Genomic DNA, 7,020 nt, shown 5'->3' with positions numbered 1-7,020 from the left:
GGCCTCCTTGGCTAAAATCTCGGTCGATTTCTCCTTTTTCTTCCCTCTTTTCAAACTTCCTGTAGAAACAGTTCGTTGGCTTCTTGTAGAAACAGTCCTCTGTCTTCCTGTAGAAATAGTCTGCTAACTTCCTGCTTGGCTGTGGGCGATTTTCCTTTCAGCTTGGCTGTGGCAGCCTTCATCTTCTCCCCCTTTCTGCTCTTCTTCCTCACTGTCTGCTGCTTTTCCTAGTGAATTCTCAGCCTTGTTATGAGTGTGCAAGTATATGCAATCATGTGGAAGAAATGGTGGCCTTGGCATTTCCTAAAACCTGCAACGTGAGGGCACTCGTATGTTTTGTAACAAGGAAGTTGGTTAAATTCACAAGATAAGCCATGGTCATGTTTCCAAGCAACAGGAATATGATAAAGGTGTTTTCTCTGGCTTTTTCAATAGCAATAGCTAATACATTACCTTCCACAAAAAGAGTAACAGGAAGCAATAACAGCGCAGCAATTGATGCCATGTACATGAGCAAATTCATAGAGTGAAGCTTCTCTGCCTCAGAGGTAAGCAGGAGCCCCTGAACAACTGATTTCAATGCTCTGGCAGCAGTTGATCCTAGGCAAACCAAAAAGCCAAAAAGGTGGAATAATGGCTCACTGTTGCTTGCAATAACAATGCCAAATACCACAGGCACCAAGGCCATATAAACCACAGAAGACTCCCTCTTACATGTTATTATAAATGCAAAATATTGCTGTGAAGAAGGGAGTTGTTGCCCCAATAGCTTGATTGAAGGAGACTGGCAAATAGCGCAGAGAAATATTGCCACAAACAACCGAGAAGGAGAAAATGAAGCTCAGTGCCAATATCTCAAGAAACTGTCTCCTGGAGACGATGAACTGCATTGGTACAATCTCTAACCATGAAATTGCCAGAAAACCATAAAATGAACAGGCACACATGTGCAACATTGTGAGGAATATTGGGTATCTGCATCCAAAAAACTAAGTAGGCATTTGTTAAGCAATAGCACACCAATATTGGAAGAGTACCAAGCTGCAATAATGAGAGCTGTTGTAATAGTCTGGGACACAGGAAATGCACCATATTTTCCTTCTCCTGTTGGAGTTGGAGGTATGTCAATAACTTCTTGTTCAAGCTTTGGATTACTGCCCCGCCTCGTCCATGTTTGTGTTTCGGCCATAGCTGAAGAGGGCTTGAAAAATCAGATCTGATCAATATTCGGAAGACCCAATTGGTTTCCAGACCTGAGCATCGTCTGGGTACTTGTCTATACTGTGTAGGACTCAGATGGACCCAAAACAGATGTGGATGTCTCGTTATTATAAGCCTCCCCCAACTCTGCAACTTGGTGATCTTTTTAGCCTCCTCGAGCTGGGAGATGAAAGAGAGATCAGTTCCTATTGGGAACAGCTTCAGATTGAGATTGAGGTGTATGAGAAGCGAGTGCAACCACAAATCTCATCAGAGAGCTCCACCCCAGTTCCGCCGGAATACCAAGCAGCTTACTCTGCCCTAGAAGACTCTACTGTATTTTCCTGTAAAACGTCTTCCTGTAGAATGCTAGCCGGATTCCATAGGATGTCTCTGCACCTCTGCACAATCTTGGTATGCTAGAGAATTTTGAACAGGCCAAAAAAATCAGCGAAGGATGATAGGTTAAGCTGATTGTGGAAGCAAAGGATGTATACTTCAGTTTAACGTGATGCAAGTGCAAGTTGACTAACAGTTTATGAATTTCAGTTGAGCGCTCATTGATTCTGCGTGATTTTTGGTGGAGTGAGGTGGAAAAAACGTGTGCTGGCCCATATGAACTGCTGTGCTATCATGAACTGCATGTCTTCTTCTATTTGTTAATCAATTGATGCCCTGTGCACTAAAGTTCAACAAATCTTCCATTGCCTGTGTTTCTCATCTTCCACGTGAATGACTATCCACGCATGCTGCGTGATTTTCTCGTGAGTGCTAGAGAACTGGGTTTCTTGCTACATTCATGGCTTAATTTCACCATTCCATTCGTTCATGCAGTGCTTAGACTAGATTCATGCAATAGATGAACAAGGTTTAGTCACGTACCTGAAGTCAAACGGCTGCTTGTGAAGCTTTTTGTTGTTGCATGCTTGGATCCTTTGGTTGCATGAGGGCTTGGCTGATGATTTTTGATTGCTTTTCCTTGTGCAGGTGTCCTCTGACCAGATCTAAGCTGCATGCATTTGTTTCCACGTTCAAATCTGCACGTTCAAGCTGCTGCTGCTGCATTATCACAGAACCAGAACTTGTTTTCGCCATTTCTCCCAAACGGTAAAGCGGATCGATCTGAAACTTTCTGAGCATGTTTCTATCATCATGATGCACCTCCCATAGCAAAATCGTGATCAATGGATGCACGAATTTCGAGAAAAATGGAAAATGGCTGAAAATTTCAGAGATCGATTTCTCGGAAACCGTGCATCGGAATCGGCTGAAACTGCTTGGGTAGGTTACCATCACTCATATGCATATACCCATGAAACAGGTTTTGAAACAGATGCACGGTTATGGAGAAAATGAAAAAATCTCTGATGGTGATGGAGGGTGATTTCTTGGAAACCGTGCACCGGAATTGGCTGAAACTACTCAAGCATGTTGCCATCACCCTTGTACAATTCCCCATAAAACGGTTTGTCAAATGGATGCATGGTTTTCAAGTTATGGCAAAAACAAATTTTGTTCTATGGATTTTTGCCTCAAGGCTTTTTGCAAATGTTTGCATGGAAGGAAAAACTGAGCTTGGGCTGTGATGCAGGTATGGAGATGATGGAGGAGGAGTTGGAAGATTGCATGAGGGCTTCTGAACCCTTGAGGAAGCTACCATGTTCGCCAAACCACTTTTTGAAATCCATGTCTAGTTTCCCACAATTTCTACAGGAAGTTCCTGTAGAAGCACAATGAGAAGCACAATGAGGTGGAAAAAATGATGGAGAAAGGCAAGGGATGGACACACAAGTGCTTGTAGGCCTAATCAATAGATTCCCACCATTAAATTCACTTTTGAAATTGGATTTGGCTCGTCCAAAGGTTCTACAGGATGTTTCCTGTAGAAATACAGAGCTTCCTGTAGAAGGCACAAGAAAAATTCCTTTGATTTTGATTTGAGTGCTCCTCCTGTCATGAAACGTCCTTCTTGCAACCTGCAATTAGCCAATGGAAATTAGTTTTATTTTTCTTTTTATTTTTCTCTTCTTTTTTTTTTTCTTTTTTTGAAAAACAACTAGGGCGCCTCATGGAGGTTTTCACCCTAATTGCCTGCCCTGGGCGCCTCCAAGGGAGGTTTTCACCCAGAGATCTTATTCTCTTTTCTCTTTTTTTTTTCCAACCCATTGATCGCCTCATGGAGGTTTTCAATCAATGAGCCAATCTAAGGCCCCTCCAAGGAGGTTTTCACCTTAGATTTCTATTTTCCTCTTTTTTCATTTTTTTCTTTTTTCTTTTTTTCTCTTTTTTTTCTTTTTTTTTTTCTTTTTTTCTACCCTACCCTACTTGAAAAACAAAATCGTTATCAAGTATAAGAATACTTCCAATGGAGCCATGTGCACATCGAGATTAGAGACAAAATGATGTGGAGGCTCGAAATGCGTGCTTGGATAGGTATCCAGATCTCAGAGACCAAATGATCTGACCTTGAAGGGATCAAACATAGCTGAGGAAGAGAGTACTGCTGCAACTTAGTGACTATCTGGAACCATGTCTCAATATAGCTTTGATATCCTTGGTCCTTTTGCTGATCTGGATCATTCTTCATGTCACCTTCTATCATAATTTTCTCATCTTCCTCTTTTTGCTGATCTTTCTCTTGAATACATGGAAGATTTGACGGTAACCATGAGGAGGCTTTCTCGATCTCTGATTCTGATCTCTTCTCTTCATCAAGTGCAGCCCATGGTTCTTTGATCTCCCCTTTGGAATCTTATTTTTCCTTTGGTCCTTCAATGTTGTCAATATAGTCTCTGTTTTGCAACACTCTTCCTGAGCTTTGGTGAACATCATTAAGCTCAAAAGGAGTCATTTGCACATGTTGTGCCTCAGCTCTGCAATTGGGTTGAGCTACTCCATTGTATGGCTTTGGAAATGGTACGGGTAGTTGAGTGGAGGTGTGAAATTGAGATGGAGATGGATGGCATTGTGGTTGGGTAGGCATTTGGGGTTGCCTTGGTGGAGGAGGAGGCGATGGTTGTGGATGAGCAGGTGGTGGAGGAAAATGAGCAGGATGAGAGTTGTACTGGGGCCTCCACTCCTGATAAAGTGCATTCCACTGAGGCTGTGGCTGAGCATAAGAGTGAAATGAATGAGCAACTGGTTGGGCATAATATGGATCTATGGAGGAACAAGGAGGAGGTGTGAACCAGGAAGGATGAGCAGGGGGACCCCAAGAAGGCATGAAAGTGGCTTGATAGGGGTCATAATAGGTCTCGGATGTCCTTGGCAGTTCCTGCTGGTAAGATCTAGGTCCATGCGGCCTCCTTTGGTTCATATAACGGAGTGATTCAGTGGCTTCTTTGGTTCTCTGATATGCAACTTTAAGTCCAGGCAAGGAAGGGCACTGATTTGTAGGATGGTATTCTTCACAGATGAAACACACTTCTAGGGAGTGCATTGTACATTTGTTCCTAGGATGCTTTCTAGTGCACCTAGGACAAAAAATGGCCAAATCCCTCTTGGCTTCTTCTTGCTTCTTTTGGATCCGCAAGGTATCTAGTTGCATGGCAAGAAACTGCCTCATATCACTCTTGAAATCTTCGATCTGATTTGCAAATTCATTTTTGGATAAGGTACTGCTCCCAACATTTCTGCTTGTAGCCATTTGCTCCAGAGGAATGTTTTCTTCTTCTTCTCCCCTAGAGGTTCTTTAAATATGCCTTGATGTCCATCCAAGGGTTCTTCTTAGTCACAGCCATCGAAGAAGAGAGAAGGTTGGCCGTGTGAAGCAATGGGGGGTGTTGTGAAATCATTTTTCTAACTTATCTCTACTCCTACAAGGCATGAAATGAAATCTTTTTGGGTTGATTTTTGCTTTTTTCTACTTCTACCTGCAAGACTGAAATAGATTGAACTGCAACTAACTATCTTGCTAAAATGAAAATGCGGAATTGAAATGAAAGCAGGAAAGGACTAATCTATTTTGCTCAAATGAAATTGCAGGAATGAAATGCTAGTCTACGCTTGCGGAATTGAAATGCTAATCTACGCTTGCAGAAATGAAATTGCGGAATTGAAATGCTAATCTATGAAAGCGGGAAATACTAATCTACTTTTGCATAAATGAAATTGCATAATGGAAATGAAATAAACTACTTAGCAGAAGATTGTAGTGGAAAATAGAAGAAAAGCGGCAATCACCAATACTCTGACGCTTCCCCGGCAACGGCGCCAAAAAGATGGTGGGCTCCAGTATTGTAGCAATAATGCTACAACTCCTGGAGCTTCCTTCTCTAATTTTATCAACCCGGTAGTTCGTAACAAACTTGGAAGCGACGGTGCTGTATGCACAAGTACTAGCTCTTGTCGCAGCTGTCACTTGGTCAGCTGGCACAAGTCCGCTAGGGCTCAAGCCAACTTCTATATGTTCTCAGAAGAAGCTTTTTAACTGATGGACGAAAGCTAACTCAAAGGAAGCTAATCTACTTGCGGAAAGAAACTGAAAGCCAAAAAGAAATACAAACCCTAGCAAACCCTAATTCTACCAACTAGTCCTACTGATGCAAAAATGAGAATGCAAACTACGAGAAGAGATGCCATTACTTCTAGGAAGGTAAAATGCATGTGTCTAAGTTATCACTATTTGAAGAAAACATCTTTTTGTATTTTTGATTAAGTTATTAGAATTATCATGCATGTGCTTTTAACTGGCTTTCCACTGTGCAGGGGTGGATCAAGGAGGAGAAATGCTTGGAAAAGGTTGGGAAGACTCGGAAAGGGTCTAAGGGATCCCTATCATCCTTTCAGAGAGTTTCACAAAGTCAGGATGCCATGCAACCGTGTTTATGAACTTCTACAGGAAGTCTGCAGGGGTTTCTACAGGATGTTCTGTAATTCTTCTACAGGATGTTTCGAAATGGGATTTTTGAGGATGGGTGATTGATGGAAGATGCATGGATGGTTATGGAGGTAGGATGGGGGTCTGAAGTGACCCAATGACTGAGGGATGAGGTGATGAGAGGGTGTGGAAGTCTAGCTTGCATCAAAGAAGGTTTAGGCAATGGAAAGGCAAGAAGGTAGGGTTACGTGGCAAAAGAGCAGATGGGAGATGAGGAAACAGACTTGGTGATGGAGGCGCTGATCTGGACAAGGCTCACATGAACGAGGAGGTGATGAAGGTGCCCTACATAGTGTTTACCTGATCAAACCAACTACGTCTTGCATACAATCAAAATATTAGATGATCTATCTAACAGTTTAATGAGATCAGTGAACAGCAACCTTATTCATGACAAGAATCACGTACAGCATGTGAACAAAACATTATCAAAGAGATATAAACGCATGACTAACTCCTACCAATCCATCCTAAACATAAAAAGCTACTTCAACCATCAAAAGCAACCTAAGTAACAAAGCACGAATTAAATCTAAAGAGCAGACTTTATTTTAAGAATGCAGCGAACACACATAAAGATAAACAAGGGAGGTACTGGGCACTTGAGATGGGCCCAACCCCAAGAGCTACAGCCTCCCAAGAGAGATTTAGAGCTGGTGCAAAGCTGGATTCATATTTATTAATCAAGAATGAAGAGTTATATCAAAACTGTCCACAAGGAGAGCTTGAGAATGAGCTGAAAGCAAAGCTAATCTATTGCCTACAAATCGAATTACAAAATGACTACAACAAGGCTATGAAATGACTAACTACTAGCTACTATCTACTGGCTAACTAGCTAACATCCACTGGCCAACCAAAAGGAGGCCCTAAGCCTTCTTATTTATACAAATTGAGGACCCAACAGTCCTCCTAAACTTTAGGGACTCGGCTGCCCAAAA

At 42.1% G+C, this 7,020-nt stretch overlaps 1 pseudogene; it reads right to left on the bottom strand.

Moving 5' to 3' along the window:
- Nucleotides 1–271: 271 nt before the first annotated feature.
- Nucleotides 272–1,334, bottom strand: LOC149205131 (putative sugar phosphate/phosphate translocator At1g12500 pseudogene; annotated as a pseudogene).
- Nucleotides 1,335–7,020: the final 5,686 nt, after the last annotated feature.

The sequence above is a fragment of the Pinus tabuliformis genome, chromosome 1_2 (genome assembly GCF_031772625.1).
Source record: "Pinus tabuliformis cultivar Carrire ecotype Pingquan chromosome 1_2, CPIR1, whole genome shotgun sequence".
Lineage (NCBI taxonomy): Eukaryota > Viridiplantae > Streptophyta > Pinopsida > Pinales > Pinaceae > Pinus > Pinus tabuliformis.
This window is presented reverse-complemented; position numbering and strand designations above follow the sequence as displayed.